The sequence below is a fragment of the Papaver somniferum genome, chromosome 4 (genome assembly GCF_003573695.1).
Source record: "Papaver somniferum cultivar HN1 chromosome 4, ASM357369v1, whole genome shotgun sequence".
Taxonomy (NCBI): Eukaryota; Viridiplantae; Streptophyta; class Magnoliopsida; order Ranunculales; family Papaveraceae; genus Papaver; species Papaver somniferum.
This window is the reverse complement of record NC_039361.1, coordinates 28,276,623-28,296,238: the sequence shown is the minus strand read 5'-3', so window position 1 is coordinate 28,296,238 and position 19,616 is coordinate 28,276,623.

The following is a 19,616-nucleotide window of genomic DNA, read 5'->3' as shown; positions in this document are numbered from 1 at the left end:
AGATAGGATTATCTTAGCTTGGTTAAGATAAATACAAAGCCAGTTAGTTTAAATTTTGTTTGTCTCCCTGTATAACTATTTTAAAATTGTACCAATAAATTGGGATAACCGCCTAAAAAACTGCCTATTCTAGGTTGGGATTTCGGAAAAACACATATTAAACGGAATATGCTATCCCTATTTTTTTAGCCTCCTAAAATTAAGGAAAGATATACTAACCTTGTTCAGGAATAGGATTTAAGTGAAACAAACACAAAATAACCGTTTTTATATAGATAACCTAGCCTAGGATGGGATATCAAAGGTCCCTAACACGGGCTTAGACTATCAATTACAATGTTTCTGGTAGTCCATTTTATCGACTCCAATCTTCCATTGACTGCTGATATCACATTTAAACAATCTTCTTCCAAATAAAGATTTCGTCTTCCTTTTATTTTAGCCCATAGAACAACCTCCAATAACGCTTTTCCTTCTGCTTGCTCTGGATCTAAAGCTTTTAAGTGACAACATCGAACTCCATTGCTTCCACCTGCAGAGGAACGAGAAATTAGACCCACTCCAGCATCTTTATTAGCCAATTTAAATGCCACATCAAAGTTTAATTTGATATATGGGTTTGCATGCCTAATCCATGGTTTCATTGTTCTGTTCAGGGTAAAGTTACTGCTACGGACTCTAGTACCCTGGGCTCTATTCCACTCGGTATAATCCGAATTTATCATAAACACCACTTGGTTTATCTGTGGGGAAGTATTTTCAAAGACTTAGAGACACCTGGCTTTCCAAAGTTTCCACATTATAAACCCAAATTACTCAAACATTTTGGTGTTTAGAGTACCTACATTATTGTCCTGAAAAAAGGAAACAATTATCATACAAATTAATGTTAGCAACAACATTAGCTAAATCAGAATCAATAGCTCTCTTGACATTCCTAGCAAATGTGTATCAAGAAATATATGTTGGAAACTATCAATGCCATTGTTACAGAAAGGACAATGAGTATTAGTATTGGGGCAAAATATGGAAAGTTTATCACCAGTAGGACGGCATTGTTGGATGCATTTCCATAGAAAATGGAGAATGTTAGGGGGGAAAATCGTTTTCCAGAATTTCCTCTAAGAAATTTGGATTTGATTGCTCAATCCTATCTCATAATTCCTGCAATTCAAAATGGCGTTATACGCCGACTTCACAGAAAATAAACCATTAGAGCTAGGTAGCCATCTCAGGTGATCTTGCCCACTAAAGGGTATTCTGATCTCTAAGATTTTGTTAAAGTGTCATTGTCAAACAATGCTCGTAAAACCTGCAAATTCCAGCTTCTAGAATTATGATCAATCAATTGTGAAACGTATACCATATTAGAAGACCAATTTTGGGAGTTAAGAGTAGTGGGGATAGATGGAACCCATCTATCTTTCCAAATATGAATTTTCCTACCATTACCTACTTCCCAACAAGAGATTTTTTTCAAAATTTCCATACCTCCGGCAGATGCATTTCCAAATCCAGCTGCCATTAGTGTTTACCGAGTCAGACATAGGATCATAATTGTTGAAATACTTACCTTTCTGAATTTTCACCTACAAATCATCAGGAGATTGCATCATTCTCCAGGAAAGTTTGGCAAGTAAGCCTTGTTCATTATTTCAGTTTGCTTAATATTCATGCCACCTAAATCTCTTGGTTGGGCTACTATCTTCCATTTTTTCAAGTAAACACCTTGAATACCTTTTTTCTTATTCCACCATAATCTCATATGGATGGGATCCATTTTTTCTGTTAGTTTCTCAGGTATTTGTAGAACTGACATATGATGAGTTTCCAGAATTCCAAGGACAGACTGATCCAGAATGGTTCTATCAGGTTCATTCAGGAATATGGATGTCCAATTAGCAAGCCTTTCAGTATACTTATCTATGAGGGGGCTAAAGGAATGAACTTTACTCCTATGCAGGAGTAGAGGCACCCTGAGATACTTGTCCTTGAAAGCTAGTTTTTTAATGTTCAAGATGTTAGAAATATTATTCTTGACATTATTACTAACACCCTTGCTAAAAGCTATTCCATATTATTGAAAGTTAACAGACTGACCTGAGAGCTTGCTAAATTCCTCAATAATTTTGGCAAGTTGCATAGTTTCTGAAGTATTGACATTGCAAAAAAATCAAGCAATCCTCTGCAAAGAAAATGTGAGAAACAACAGGACAATGTTTGTTTATTTCGATGCCATGAATAAAACCATCTTGTTCAGCTTTCAGTAAAGCTTTGGACAATGATTACATAATAATATTAATCTCAACTTGAGATGGCTAGTTGAGGGGAAACATATATAAGGATTCTTGATGATATTTGTTATCAAAATATGTATATTATTATCTCATATTAATCTCAACCCAAACACATGAGTTTCATGGATTTTTAGGGAAATTCCTATGGGATGGGCAAATCTTTGCCCATTTTGATCCCACTATGGACTGACCAAAACAGAAAAATGGATGGGCAAATGGGTAAATTTTTTTGTTTGCCCATTGCGGTCCATCAAGATCCGTCCGGTTGGTGATCAATAAAATCCGCCAGCGGGTCATTTCAAGCTGCGCGGGCTAACTTAATCCGCTGGCGAATGGATAAAATCCGCGTGTCTCTTGTCAGTCCGCCAACAGATATATCCGGAGTTAATCATCCAACGACTCTAATTCTTTTCCCTATAAATTTAGCTCATTTCAACTCCAAATTCACACATTTTTCAAACATTTTCACTCAATATAATTTATTGAAATTTATCTCGATTTTTTTTAGTACGACGAGCTCAGTATACTCGAGAAGAAGATTTACCTATTTGCAGAAACATTGTGTAGTTACAAACTCAGCTTGCTGAAGCACAATATCCGGGAGTGAGTTTCTGGATGGTTTATTTACGAGAGGTTCTGCAGTGACAACCATAACCCGAGTCGTCGTGCTATAAGCGACATACAAAATCGTTTTGAGATAATTAAGAAAGAAGTAAGTGATTTTGTAGCTTTAACCATGCAAGTCAATCGATTTAGACTGAAGGTTTAAACTGATGCCGAGCTGGTAAGAAAATATTTAGAGGAATGGCGCAGATGGAAAAATATGGTTTTCCGTTTTGAAAATTGTTTTGATATCCTTAAGGTGTTGAACAAGTTCAACCCCTTCTTGTTAGTTGTTGTTCCACCGAGTATATTTCACTGAAGATGGTCAATTACAAGTGTTTCGATTGGCTAATTGAGTTAGTAAATTGAATGGATGTTTCTAAATAGAAGCAAATATAATGATTAATTAAAAACATATGTAATTTGATTCCAACGGAAAGCAGTAATTTTCACTAATTGATTCCACTTTCCAAGACCCGAAATACTCCCACTTGCTGATAAGCTATAATTCTTGCATGTATTCTTGTTATTACTCTTATTTTATCTTATTTGTTCCTATTAGGTTAATCATCTAAAATGAGCTACAAAGTGCTAAAAATCTATAAGAAGATAAGTACTCCAAGTATCCAAGTTCCCAAGTCGAAGAGAAGTAGAAGAATTGCGACGAAAAGGAGCAAAAGTGCTCAAAATCAAGACACGGGACAAAGACCAAGCTTAACTCATTCAAATTAAGGATTTCTCATCATCATCGTGAAAATAATTCAATTACAAAAATAACGCAAAAAGAATGAGGTCATTCCGAATTCGTACGAAGAAACAAAACAAGTTTATCGAATATCGACGTCTATAGGAGGGTATGCGTACCATCGGAACCATAAATTTCGTGGACCGGAGGAGTACGCATACCTGGTATAAAAACTAAAATTTCCTGGACTCTATTTTAAAGGAGGGTACACGTACTTAGTACGTGTACCATGAAGGCCAAAATTCACGAACTATCTTTTAGGTCTTTCTTTCATAGCTTAGGGTCGGGTTCCTTAACCGACTTAGATACTTGAATGAAAATGGTTGAAAATGGAAGTATATATAGTATTTTAAAGTTAGATCCGTTAAGAAAGGAGTCGTTGGAATTTTACCGTTGGCGGATCATCCTGTCAGCCATCAGATCTTTCCTGCCCACCCGTGGATTTTCTCGAACCGCCGCGGATTTTGTTGGCCTGTGCACTTCTTGGTCGTCCGCCCACTGCTTTTCCCATAGTGGAAATCCACCTTCCCATCCACCTGGCTTGCCAAAAAAAATTATTTGGTAAGTAACATGGGAATTTTCCTTGCGGACAACTTTTTATTTTTTTGGTTTTCTTTTTTATCACTGCATGGTATGTTTTTCAACCACCACCGCTACCACACACCATCAACCACCATCACCGATGACGACCAAAAAAAAAAACCACCCCACCAAAATCCAGTATTGCCACCACCAACCACCTCCGCCGCCACCACCACCTTAACTTGTGGTTGTTATTTTTTTTTTTTTAGAAGGAAACATGATGACCTTGATTTTTTCAACTATGTTATGATTTGGTAGTCACTTCAGTTTTTATAAATCTAAACTAATCCTAATTCAATCATTACAATCCAAAATCATATACCTATAAGAATCTAAAGATTCTCTTAAGAAACATTATAAATCCACTAGATTCAGGTAAAACAAGTATCTATTTTTATCCATATAAATCTTGATCCAATACACCACTGTTAGCTAAGCTATGTCTAGTTGTTGTTATCCTATTATTGGCTACAGTTTGTCAAATTCCTTCAATGATTTATAAAAAGGATACCATTTTGAAAAAGCGGGGGTCAACAACCTCACCCAATATTTCGCTTAGCAATCTGTATGGACTAACTCCAATATACTTTCAAGAGAATCAACTAGACAGTTAGAGTCAATCTTAAGAAAAGTATATCAAGGAGTTATATCTCAAGGAGGGTACACGTACCTGGTACGTGTACCATGAAGTCTTTAAGTCGTTAACCTACAGGGTTTCGTGAAAAACCTAAGGTTAAAGGAGAATCGACTCTAGCTTATACAACTAGTATCACACAGGAGGTGTGGGGATTATGTTTCCCAGTTGCTAGAGTTCTCCTTTATATAAATTTCAAATCAGGGTTTGCAATCTAAGTTACCTTGGTAACAAAGCATTCTCTTGAAGCATTCTCTTGCAATTTAGGTTTGAGTAACGTACCTGAACGTGCACACTTAGTCGGTTCAACAATAGTTAACCAATCATTATCCATATGAGCACTTTCATATCAACCTTATTCATCTTTACCATAACTAGTTCAAATGACTCAAATGAAACTAGTTAGAGAGTTGTTCAATTTCTTAGATCTCATAGAAGTATACAAGACACAATCGAAGCAAAATCGATTTTCATTCACTCGAATCAATTCATGAACATTATAGCCACAGTTTGCAAAGATTGCATTCTTTATTATATAAATGTTTTATTTCATGAACAAACCAATTTTAGAAAGTAACCACCTTAAGTATTCAAACGGGTACGCATACTTAAGTAGCCAGATTGAGTTTGTTTTTAACTTCCAAACTCCAGCAGAAATTCACAGACTTGAAACTTCCGCCAGTATGCGTACGTGTACGCATACTTACCCGGATTTCCAACAACCGCTAGTACGCGTACGGGTACGCATGCTTTAGGTTCCCAGTTTTGGACTTTTACATAAATGTGAGAACACACTATGTTTATATCCCAACATGGTTACTTGTTCTAAACTCTCATTTCAATCATTGAAACTTTCTTAGAAGGATGTTAAAATAGCTGTTATCCACAAGTTATTTGCATCAAAGCGATTTTCAAGTTATTGAAATAATCAATATGACTTTCGTCACGAGTAAAGATGAACTTGGATAAAGAGAAAGCTTACCAACACATATTTCGAGAAATAGATAAGCGAGATAAACTCGGCTCGAAATAGAAAATGTGTATAATTGAAGTCTATATAGCAGTACAGCTTTTTTCTCAAAATAGGAGATATAATAGATAGACTTTTGAGTGATAGATAAGTTCAAGTCTCCACATACCTTTTGTTGATGAAGTTCCTCAAGTTCCCTTGAGTAGTTCTTCGTCTTCATTCGATGAACGCCGTGGAGTCTAAAGCTCAACTACACTTACTATCCTAATCCGAGACTTAGCTATAAGTAGATTAGAAATCAAGACTTATAGTTTTGGCAACTTTTTGAGATAGAAACACTTGCGATTTTGACCGAGCAATGCTCTAACACATTTTAGCAGGGATATGCGATAAATAAATCTCAATAAATCCTGACCGTCAGAGTGTTCAAATGGTATCCCCCGCTAGTCTTGGTCAGTGTCGTAAAAATCGCTCTCCAAGGACGATTACTCGCCGAGTAATTGCTATAGGCTATATGACCGAGCCGATTTTCGATTCCAAGTCATTTCAGATTTTTAGCGATTAAGGCGGACGATTATACCGATATGGACAGATGTTTTTAGCAAAACGAGTTAACGATTTTTCTGAGTTGGCCTTGCACGTGCTAAAATTAGAAAATAAAAATTTCGTACCCCTCGGATGCAAGTTATCAAATAGAAAAACCTCTAAATATATGATAAATACGTTTAATATAACAATATTATACTTAATTACGTGATAATGTTAAAATTTTAATGTTAATTAGGTACAAATCATGACTTATGAGTAACGATATAAAAGTATCTAATAAATAGATTCCGAGTAGACCAAATTTTGGCGATTTTCAAATCTGAACATATTGCTCCTCGCTCTAAGCTCCCCAACTGAATAGGACCGAGTAACGATTTCGACTACTTGGTCTTGGTATCTCATAAAGTTACGATTCCTTCCATCTGCTTTGATATTGACCTTTATTTTCTTATTTTATTCCCTAATTTTCTTATGCTGCCATGTGCTGCATACAATTATCATTCAACCTAATTTACTTTATGGTCAAATAAAGCCGGTTGTAGTATTAGTACCTCCTCATCACTACGTGGCGTTAAAATGTAACAAGGGAAGTTATTGCCAAGTGTTTTCCTTCTACAACCGAGCTTAGAGCAAGTCCAGTGGAGACCAACAAAATTGCTTATTGTATGGCCCACATGGATGAGAAAACTAGATATCTCGCAACAAAACTAGTCATAAAAATCCAAGGTGATCAAATTTGTGGTACAAAAATCCCACTCAAATGTTGGGATCCATTAAAACTCCATCGTAAACAAAATTGATACAAAAACCCCAAATTTTTAAAAATTACAAAAACCCCCAAATTTAAATGTTGGTTTCATCAAATTTTATTTTGGTTTCATCATAAAATTTGATGAAACCAAAATAAAATTTGATGAAACCAACATTTAAATTTGGAGATTTTGTGTTAATTTTGTTTTGATGGGGTTTTTGTGTTACTTTTGTTTTGATGGGTTTTTTGTGGAAGGATGGTGACACTTCTGGGGTTATAACTCGCGGACCGATCTCACAATGAGGAAAAGATTTTTTCGGAGAAGGATTAACCGATCGTTCCAATCTTGGATGATCGGTCCAAGTTACAACGACAACGACTATCGCTAATAGCCAAAAAAAGGCTAGCTTTTTCAAAACTATAAATTCCACCCTCCTCCAAACACCCAACTCTTCAAATTCAATATTCTCTACAATTTTTCTCTACTAAAAATCCTTCTAATTCTTAATAGAAATATCTAATTCTTTTCTGAATTCCTTAATAAAAATGTCTCAATTTCGAGATTTTAAGCGAAAAAGAAATCAAAAACCACGTAGGAATAAACCTAATACCACATAGGAATAAACTCAACATACTTCTACAGAATGAAGATTCAAGTTCGAATGAAGTGAATAATCTCAATTTACTTTAAGATTCAGATTTAGTGAGAGCTCAAGGTCATATGTCTACAAAAATTGAGCGAGATAGGTTTGCTCAAAAACCAAAAGGTGGTTGGTATGAAGTTAAAAAAAATATGAAAATTGCTACCTAATGGTGCTAAAATTATTATCAACAAATTTTCCTGATTTACTTTGTACCATATTGAAGCGAAGAAACATCAAAACAAATTGTTTTTGCATTGATGGAATTCATAATTCCGGTTTAAAGCCATTTGTATACCACCAATTTGTTAATGATGACTCTAAAGCGAAGACAAAAATTCCAAGGACTTTATTTTATGGTTACTTGGTGCATATTTTTTTCCCAACTTAAACACTAATGCTTAAGAAGGATGGCTAGTGGTATTGCGATATATGGAGGTTGCTACCACTTTTGATTGAGGTTTACTATCTTAGTCGAGTTGTACATTTTTCTCGATGCCGCGTCGTCGGGTTCCTTAAGCATCCAGGGTTTGTGGGTTGTTGAGGTAAGTTGACAATACATATCCTTTATCATTGTATCTAATTAGAAAGAAATTCAACAAGTAACTAATTGTATGACGTTTAATATCGTCTGTGGTGGTATACAAATTTTCATGTTGGTTTACCAACTTTAATAAACTACAACAAACGATATTTCCCAATTATAATAAGGTATAGTGGCAGTAATTGAGTTAAAAAGCAAAACACTGCAGAGGTGATTAATATATATATATGTGGGTGAACGATATTATGAGATATTATTCACCCCTTGTGACGAAGACGAATACGACAAACAGTTCAGATCGATTATAGAGCCGATAATTGGTCGAGATGTTGTGCACGTTTATGGGTTGGATTTTTCCGCAATGGGTACTGCATTATCTAAAATACCTTGCTCGACACATACACCACATGTGATTCTATCATTTACCACTTATCCTTCAACATGAGCTTCTTCTTCATCGGCGGCTCCAAGAGGACCTTCTTCTCCATCAACTGGGTTTTATTTGCCATAATTGAGGTGGGAGTGGAATGTTTTACTCTTACTAGGAAACATCAGAATATTCTAATTATCTCACAAGATCTCGACCGTATCAGGAGCATCAGTCAATTATGAACAATCGATAGAACAAGTGAATCAAGTGAAACTGCATGGCTGTACCAACAGAAGATACGGAGAATGAAACTGGAGTGGACTGTGTAGTTACAATTATGCCTACTATGTGAACAAATGAGTATATTTTATATTTTTAATTGAAATTAAATTGCAGGAAAATAAATGACACAAGTGTATAACGTGGTTTATCTAGAGTGGACTGTGTAGTTCCCGACTCGAGTGTTGCATTTTATAGAATCTTGATTGGGGCCTGCTTATTGACTTTACCATCTTCCATACCGGACATCGGATGTCGCTTAACACGATCTACACCTTCCAATTGATGTCACTTGATCAATCAGGGGTTCACCACGTGGAAGATATGGTTAGGTGGAGCTTGGTATGGGCATGAAATGCTGAATTAGTTCCAGGGGAACGCGTTTAGCGGTTCTTTCTTATTGTCTTGTCATATCAGAGAGGCGTGGCTGCGTCGGATCCGTCCGTACATAGTCGCCTCGATATTGGATAAAGTGGTTTCCTTTTTACTCAAAATTCTTCGTGAATGTAGTAAGTTATTTTGTTACTGACTTGACATCGTGCCACGTGTGCAGTGAATATTTTGCAGTTACACCGCCACCTAAACTCTCACTTATACCGCCAGCACCACAAGTTAAACAAAGAAAGGATTAATAATAATTATCATTTATGTTACACAAGATTAGAGATAACTAACCTAAGATTTGTTTGGTCAACGTCCTTAAAAACCATTGGCCCGATTGATTAAATCAATGCGTTATATATCCCAAATTTCAGGATAAAAAAAAATACTCTGTCCGTCCCACTATTAGATGACCTAGTTCAAGTTTGTACAATTCTTAAGACAAGGAAGGGAAAAGAGTATCTTTACGTATATTTTACAATTATATCCTTATTGATAATAATAAGAAAAATTTAGAAATGTGTTTGTGGGTGAAAACTGTTTCTGCCGGTTTTGGTAAATTCGGGTGTGTGATGAGAAACAAATCTAAACCCTAAACAATGCACTTCACATGAGTAATTTTGATTCGAGAGATCAATCTGTACAATCTTGGCCTAAACCAAGAAATGGTCGTTCCAGGCTTGCTTCGGTCACAAATTGAAGGAGAAGGGTTGGTCTTAGGGAGGGAAACGAAGAAAGTATTGAGACCAGAATGGTTAATTCTGAAGGTGTGACTGTTTTATGACTTGTATCAGAAAGTGGAACTGGCTTGCGGAATGAAAGCTATCAGTTCTTTGGTGATTTCTGGATACTGTGTTGTTCTCTGACCAAAACTTGTCTTTTGGTGGAAATAAGTGAAACCTATTTATACAAGCCATAATAAAATGTACCCTGGTCTCGTAGGAAGTGGGAACGATTGAGTGATGGAAGAGTGCGTAACCGCCAGAAACCGTGCTTCCATGATGAAGGAAGTGGATCCGTTTACACCCGTTACTTCTTGCCACCATTAACCGTCCCGCTTCATGACACTTTCTTATAACGGGCGTATTGCACGCCGCACGCTGTAAACCGCCAGACCAATACCCTGATGAGTATCCCCCAGTTTGTGACATGTTTGATGGCTCGAGCGTTTTCGTGGAAAACATGTAGCAGTTTGCTACTGATAGACGCATTTATGTGTCTATTTTGTTCTCAATTTTCTGTATTGTTAGACTCGATTAAGTGCTTATTGTGTTATTTTTTTTTCTTGTAGGAAATTTTAGAGAAATAAACCCTTGCGGCGAAATGGGCTCAAAAAGCAGTGTTTTACACCCCGGAGAAAATTACTAAAGGCACCCCAGAAATGTCCCGGAGGAACCCAGAAAATTACTATTTCCACCCCAATTGATATTCGCACCCCAGCACTCTGGATAAGGGGTACCTTCTTCAACAATTTGAATTTGCGTTTTTGGCGGGAAATGAAGTTTTCAACTGGCAGAATTTTGATTGTCAAAATGAATGGGTTAGAGTGCGATTCAATCGCTGAAAATTGGCAGAAAGATGTGATTTGGCATAAGGAACAAAGTTTGGGTGGTGGTTTCGATCAAATTTGGCTGGAATATGTGTTTTGATTCTCGAGTTCAAAACAGGGCAAGCATGCACTGGAGGATGATAATCATGCGTCATGGAGAGTTATGGACGTGTTCTGATGATGTGGAATGGCTCGAGCATCACTTTGGGTCGTGAAGAATCGATTTGGAGCGTGGAGGGAGGAAGTTTACGCAAGAAATTCCAATTTTGGTAAGAAAATATTCGGAAAATATTGTTATTCACTGCCCGCATAATGAAGAATTATATTGGAATTATTGGCGAGATTTGGAGCTGTTGTTGGGTATAAATAGGCTCTTTGGGTCTACTAGAGCAAGTTTAGAGAGAATTGGGAGAGGTTTGGGATGTTCCAACGGTTAGCGATGATTCACCTCTAACGATCTACGAGAAGTATTATAAAAATAGACCGCCTAGTTTGGAACAAAGATTGAGAATTATTAAATGTCAAAAATTATATTATGATGATGAAGATAGTGTTGATGAAGAATCGGAAATGTGTGGGAATAGTGATCAGGAATTTGTTACCCCAGTTGAGCCTTATAATGATTATATTATTTCTGGTTCAGATCCTAATAATTTTAAAAATTATTCACCTATTCAAAAGGACGAGGATTTGACTAGAGATACCACCGTTTCAGACGATGTAGTATGTCTTGTTTACGAAACCAAGAAAGGTTTAGAGGAACCGGTTTATCCTGAGAATACTGTTTTAGAGTCATACGATTTAGAAACAATAGTCTTAGATGAAATCGTAGAGGTGAGTGAGGATGCACCGCAAGATTACAACTTAGAAGAATCAATTGCCCATTTTCAAGAATCTGATGACCTACAAATTAGGGAAGTTGTAACTAGTCTATCTAGAGACACTGAAAACTCTAAGTTTGGGGGTGAGTATCATCCTCCATGTGATTTAACTCTTAGTAAGGTCCCTCACTTGGGACTTGACATCAATGCCTCAACCATCTTACAAGATTATCTTCATACTCGTTTTCCAGAACCTAATGATATCCAACAAGAGTCTCAACTGTTAGAAACCCATCCTCTGGTTGATGTGGTTAAACCAGGAAATACTACCAAGATTGATTTTGTTTTCCCACCAAATAGTTTTCTTCCAAATGTGGGAACATATAGATTTCAAATGTGTCGAATATTAAGTTGTGAGACTAAACCTAAATGCCTTAGGAAATTAGAATCGACACATTTGCTTAAGAATGACCACTACTCTCATTGTGGTCAATTATGTAAGTCAAGCCTGATTGACTTAGAGGATCCTCAGTTATTTAGGTTATTATTATTTTGTGATTCTAAGTTCTTATTTGAGTTTTTCCGGACTCTAGGACCTAATAATTTGGATCCAACCTATGAGGAAATGCATCCGAGGAAAATATTTTACTTAGACCCTTTCATAGAACTTGAACCTGAACCACAATTAGATATAAATATCTTAATCAGAAAACTAGATAAGGGCATATTATTCTTGTTCACTTTCTTGGGTTATTGTAGTTTCCTTTGGTCAGCTCTATTTCGTGTTGAAGACCCACAGTTATTTCGACTGTTACTTTATGGTTCGAGTTGACTAATCCTTTCCCAAGTCTGGCTGAAGACTTTAAACTTAGCACTTCTTGGGAGGTAACTCAATCTCATGCAACACGGTAATATCCTTCCTTAACTCTTTTTCTTCAAATGGTAACAGTTTCTCATTGTTCATGCTTTTAATTTCATCTTTAGAACATTGAGGACAATGTTAGATTTAAGTTTGGGGGTATGGGAGAAACTTTTTAGTTGCAATTAATAAACTCCTGAGCCTAGAAATTTTTGCCTATCAAGGTTTGCACTAACCAATCTAAGTGGATGGGAACATCTTGGTTATAGGAGTTGAGGAACCAATCTGATTAGATGGAAACACTAGAAGAGTCTATTCATAAAAGCACAGAGCTCAGGTGTTAGAAATAACATGATAGTTTCACCATATCTCGTTGAGTCCTTTTCGCTTTCTATTTTTATTTTTATTTTATTTTAAGTGATTTGGTGGGGCACACGATTCAAGTTGTTACCATTGCTAGGATGAGATAGAGTGATAAGAGATACCTCAAAAAAAAAATGAAAAAGAAAGAAAAAGAAAAATTGAGACCTGACCATTAGGCCAAACGGAATAAAATTCAATAAAGTCGACCACTGGTACCCTTGTATATGCCAGTTGTGTTGACCTAGAGTTAGGATTATTGACCACTGGTTCCCTTGTATATGCCAGTGCGTTGATATTAGTCAGACCTGTATCTCAGTCATTTAGGTTAGGCTCATCTTGGCAGAGGCCTTCAGACAGATATGGGAAACACCTTTCACTTTTCAACCATTTACATTTTTCTTTTTCCATCTTCTTGATCTTTTCATGTGATTAGTTTGACTCCGAGTATGATGTCCATAGTGAAACTATCTTAGTAGAGCTCTGTCACTTATATGAATTTTAGTATGCTTGAGTGCAAACTCGTGTACAACAATTGGAATTTCGCATCAGGGTTCTTCCTCCCATAAGCAATAAGTATGCCAACCAATGAGGTTCTTTAGTGCCTTCCAAGGTTCTGCTTAGATAGCTAGGGTCTGGAGTAAAGGTTTTGTGGGTACACCTCTGGTAAACCCTCCGGAGACAACACTCCGCCACTAGGGCCACCTAGGGGTTCAAATGATTTTCCTTTCTAGAATAAATTTGCTCGAGGACTAGCAAATAATAAGTTTGGGGGTATTTGATAGACTCATTTATGTGTCTATTTTGTTCTCAGTTTTATGTATGTTAGACTCGATTAAGTACTTATTGTATTATTTTGTGTTCTTGTAGGAAATTTTAGAGAAATAAGCCCTTATGGCGAAATGGGCTCAAAAAGCAGTGTTTTACACCCCGGAGAAAATTACTAAAGGCGCCCCAGAAATGTCCCGGAGGAACCCAGAAAAATTACTATTTCCACCCCAATTGATATTCGCACCCCAGCACTCTTGATAAGGGGCACCTTCTTCAACAATTTGAATTTGTGTTTTTGGCGGGAAATGAAGTTTTCAACTGGCAGAATTTTGATTGTCAAAATGAATGGGTTAGAGTGCGATTCAATCGCTGAAAATTGGCAGAAAGATGTGATTTGGCATAAGGAACAAAATTTGGGTGGTGGTTTCGATCAAATTTGGCTGGAATACGTGTTTTGATTCTCGAGTTCAAAACAGGGCAAGCATGCACTAGAGGATGATAATCACGCGTCATGGAGAGTTATGGACATGTTCTGATGATGTGGAATGGCTCGAGCATCACTTTGGGTCGTGAAGAATCGATTTGGAGCGTGGAGGGAGAAAATTTACGCAAGAAATTCCAAGTTTGGTAAGAAAATATTCGGAAAATATTGTTATTCACTGCCCGCATAATGAAGAATTATATTGGAGTTATTGGCGAGATTTGGAGCTGTTGTTGGGTATAAATAGGCTCTTTGGGTCTACTAGAGAGGGTGTCGAGAGTTTCGGGAGCTAGGGAGATCTAGAGAAGACGAAATCAGAGTTTAACAAAACTTGGTTTCTGTTGCTGCATGAAGGTGAATACGAAGAACAATAGACTGTAAGAGACTGTCGTTCTTCAACAGTGACAGTGACAGCGACAGTGGAGTGTGGGTCGTAGTTTCCCAAAGACTACAACATTTCATATGTATCGTTCTTGTGTGACTCTTCTTGTGGGTCGCACATTAGCTGTTTACACCATTTTCTCTTCTTCTCATCATTTGTAAACCATTTTTGAGCCATAATAAATTATTTTGAGAGAATTTATACTATATTGAGCTAACTCCCTCATAACCAAGGCAATGGAGGAAGCTATTCACGCAACATAAATGGGTAACTATTTCATTTAATTATATAATTCACCTAATCGCTGCTTTTGCAGAGTTTTAAATTGTTTGAATGATTGTCTTAATTATTTGTTATTCAGTTTGATAGGTTATGCTTGGTTTAATATCTTGATAATCTATGCTTAAGGTTTACAAATAATGTTTGAGAATCTGTATGATTGATAGTGAATTAAAGATAAAAGAGGACTTAAGAATTGAATAGAGTTTTGAAATATTTATCATTAATTTTGCATAATAATGGAATCTAGTGTCTTGGTTACCTCTCGCACCCATTGTTAATAATTTTGTATATAATTTTATTAAATATTTAAATTTAATCTTCACAAGTCCGAGAGTTTGAACCTCATTACTACAACCCAGAAAAACTATAATCAGCTACGTGTGGAAAGCCAAAGTCAAGAGACTTGCCGCAGGAAAATAACATGTGATGCTATTAGGCTCATCTTGGCTGGTCGCCTAAAACTTGCCACAGGCCTGTCAGTTCGGTAGCGAACTTGGACGGTCGAGATTATATCTCGTGAGGAATGATAGCCATCGATTATGGCCACACCATGTTGATGCCTGGCAATGGCATAGTGGCGTTTTTAGCGTATGCCAGAAGCACTGCGGCATGACTGACATAGTTCGTGCATGTCAGTGGCACAGAGGTGCAAATGGCGCCTGGCGTAGCCATGGCCACTAGATTTAGGCTCATCTCGGCTGGTCGCCTAAAACTTGCTACAAGTCTGTCAGTTCGGTGGCGAACTTGGATGATCGAGATTGCATCTCATGAGGAAGGGTCGCCATTGATTATGGCCACATCTTGTTGGCGCCTGATAATGGTACAGTGGCGCCTTTAGCGCATGCCAGTGGCACTGCGGCATGACTGGCATAGTTCGTGCATGCCAGTGGCACGGTGGAATGACTGGCATAGCCTGTGCATGCCAGCGGCGCGATGGTGCAAGTAGCGCCTGGCGTAGCCATGGTCACTAGATTTTGGCACATTGGTGTTAGACTCCAATGTGGTATGGCTGATGAGTGCTAAAAAGTGCATATTTCTATATATTTTTCTTGGCATTTAACTCATCTTTTGTGCATTTATTCTACATTTTATCCCATATTCTGTATTTTCATTGTTTTCAAGAATAAATATTTTTATTAATTAATTTTGTATTTTTAGGTACCAAATAAAGACTAGATGAGTTGCGGAGCCAAAAGAGCAAAGACACGGGAGAAAGCCGGTGGAATCTCTAGCGGAAAAAAAGTGAAGAATGTGTTATGGAAGACTCAAGGATAAAAATGGGCTTAAAAAGGAAGAAATTGTTCTTAAAGAAGAAGTGGGCTCAAGATTACCTAAGCCCAAATCCAATTCCTAATCCCAAATCCAATTCCTAAACCCAAATCCAATTCCTAAACCCAAATCCATATCCTAAACCCAAAATTCAATACCCAAACCCGTTTTCCTTCTTAACCGTAAGATTGGATCCATTCCATCATTCAACGGTCGCTGCGTCATCATGCATCAGATTTCGATGCACCTTACCAACACTACAGCACCTAACTCCATCTTGAGCCGTTAGTTTCGTTGTATTTTTGCATCCAACGGTTGCTCATAATCTGTCTCCATCTCGCTGTTAGATCCGTTTCAGAAGTTATCATCCCACGGATTCCCTTCACAAAACATCAAATTTGATGATCCCGTTTAACACCTAAGCAACCTAACCCTATTACCCGCACCAAACGCACCCTTCTGCCAAAACCCATCGAGCCATCTCCTTCTTCCCCTCTTCTGAAACAGCGACGCTGTCTCCATCACCACCATCTTCTCCCCCAAATCACTCCACCATCTTCTCCCCCAAAATCATTCAACCATCACCACTCGAGCCATCATCACTTAGACCTACTTTTCTAGCCACTTATTACATCACCTCCTAATCGTGTCATCTCACAGGAACCCTAGGTTAGGAGTTGATGAAATAGGTGAGGTTAGAGAATAAATAGAAGGCATGGGTAGTATCAGCAGACGACAAGGAAGCATGGGTGAGAGCTATCAATCGTTTTCAGAGATTAGGTAAGGATTTTTTGTAAAACCCTAATTTCACTGATTTGGGGATTTTAGTTTTTTTTTTTGGATGTAACTATAAAAGGGTGTTAGGGGTTGTAAAATTGGGCATCTCTGGACTAGCCAGTAGAGAATTGAAAAAAATTTATTTTGATGCAATTCCAATTTCAGTTCTTCTTATGCAGTTAACAGTGAATGTGTGCATGTTGTTTTCAATTTTCTCGAATGTTGAATGTTGCTTGAATTATCATACTCAATGAATGTTATTGCTAGTTACATGTTTAGCATGAGCTAAACTGCATTAGGCTGAGGCTCAGATGAAGCCTAGTGCATTGTCAAATGGTGAATTGCTAGGATAGTTATCCTGATGTCTGTTTTGATTGAGCAATGGGAAGAGATTGATGCTCATAGTGCTTGTGATTGATTGTTCTGTCAAAAGACAGTCAATGCTAGGGGCAAACTAGTGAGCAAATTAGTTTTCCTCCCATTCTAGATGTATGCATAGGATTTTCAACTCAAACTAGGATCACATTTCTTGGCTAGGACACAAAGGTGGACTCTAAGCCTTAGCTTAGACCACAATACCTTATTTCAGTCACTTACAATTTCAGTCTTATTTTGCTCCCTGCTCAGCTAAATTTCTTAGCTATCTTGCTGTTTATTTCTTGTATTTTGAAGCCTGTTGTGCATTGAAATCAGTGCACAAACTCCCCCCTGCCCTTGGCTCACAGCTTTGGTTCCATGCTGTTTTGTCATCTTTGCTTTGTTAACTGTTTTGGTTCTTTGCAATTGCCATATTACTTTGCCTTGCTCACTGCCATAGTGCCTTGTCTCCATTGCTAGCTTAGGAAAATTTCTTGTATGCTCCCACTCCCTGTGGACTAATCCCTTGCTTACTCTCTATACTAAAACTTGGCCTTGTATACTTGCAAGTCTTTTGTGTGTCTTTCCCAACCGCATCAAGTTTTTGGCGCCGCTGCCGGGGAGTGGTGCTTGCTGCTGCTGATTTCCTTTGCTGTCCTGACCTGCAATCATTGCACTGAGTTGTCTGAGCTTCATCACTATCATTTCAGGTGCCACTGAGTTGCTGCAGAGCTGTGTTGCTGGCCACCTGAGCTGCTGCTGCTGCTGGAACCTTGGCTGCTGCTGTTGCTGGAGATGGTGAACCAAGCCTGCTGCTGCCAAGCCAAAGCAACTGGGCTGCCAACTGAAGCTGCGTTTCACTGCTGGGCTTCACTGGTGGTGGTCTGCTGGGCTTCGCCAAACTTTGCAACTGGGCTTAGTCACCTGCTGCTGCTGGGCTCTGCCTTTTTCTGTTGCTGGGCTCGTGATCTTCTGCTCCTGGGCTTCGCAGCTGATCCTCCTGGGCTCGTGTTGCTGAACCAACTCCAACTGTTGCTGGGCTTGGGCGTGAGCTACTTAGGACGATCCTAAAGCCCAACTGGGCTGTGCAACTAAAAGGGGACCAAAAGCCTATTTTTGGGCTTCCCTCCAAAAATCAAGTAAGCCTAACCCATGAGTTAACCCACTTGGGCCTCATTTAAATTCAAATTCGGGCTTGTAATAATTAATTTAATTATTTATTTGGGATTGTAATAATTTTTATTTTCCTTTATTTTCTTTTTCTTTTTTTTTATTTGGGACTGTAATTATTTTCTGTCTTTATTTTTCTTTTATTTTTCTTTTTCTTTTTCTTTTTCTTTTATGGGCTTGTCTTAATTATTATTATTGTTTTTATTTTCTTTTATGGGTTGTGCTAATTTATATTAGGTTTAGTTCAAAAAAATTTCCAAAGCCCAATTTTAAACCAAAAACAAAATCCCTTATTAAAACCAAAACCCACTCAAAACCAAATCATCAAAACCTATTTTAAACCAAAATATTGGGCCTTTTTGTGGTCCAAAATTGTTTCCGATTGCTCTGTCTGACCAACATGTTAGTTGAGGTACCTACAAGGACATGATTGTGACCTATAGAGACCAAACAAACAGACTTGTTAGAATTAATCAAGAAGAACCTATCGAAATTCTGAGTTCTGAGGTAGACAGCCCAGATCAAACCGAAACAATGGGAGAACCCCGTACCCTCAAGGATTATATGTACCCAACTAGAGCCAGTCAACCTTCTTGTATTGTGATACCCGAGGATAATGGCCATTATGAGCTGAAATCGAGCACAATACAGATGCTTCCTATTTTTAGAGGTGTTGAGAATGAAAACCCGTACCACCACGTGAGAGAATTCGAGGAAATTTGTGGAACTCTGCGTTTCACTCAAATGTCCGACGAAACCCTAAAGTTAAGGCTCTTTCCTTTCTCCCTGAAAGATAAGGCAAAGGCCTGGCTTTATGCTTTACAGCCTCAATCCATCATGACATGGGATGACCTCATAAAGGAGTTTTTCAAAAAGTTTTTCCCGAATCACAAGACTGCGACAATTCGTCAAAGTCTGAATAGCTTTGTGCAATTAGAGGGTGAGACCTTAGCTAGATACTTGGAGAGATTCAATGAATTATTGCTCCAATGTCCCCATCATGGTTTTGAAAAATGGAGACTTGTGCAAATTTTGTATGAAGGTCTAGATGTGTCCACCCGAACAACGGTTGAGTCGATGTAATGGTCTATTCGTAGACAAAACTGCTGATGCGTCTTGGGACTTCTTGATTGAAGTAGCTGAAAAGACGCAACAGTGGGAATCCATCCGTGAACCCAGAAAGACTACATCC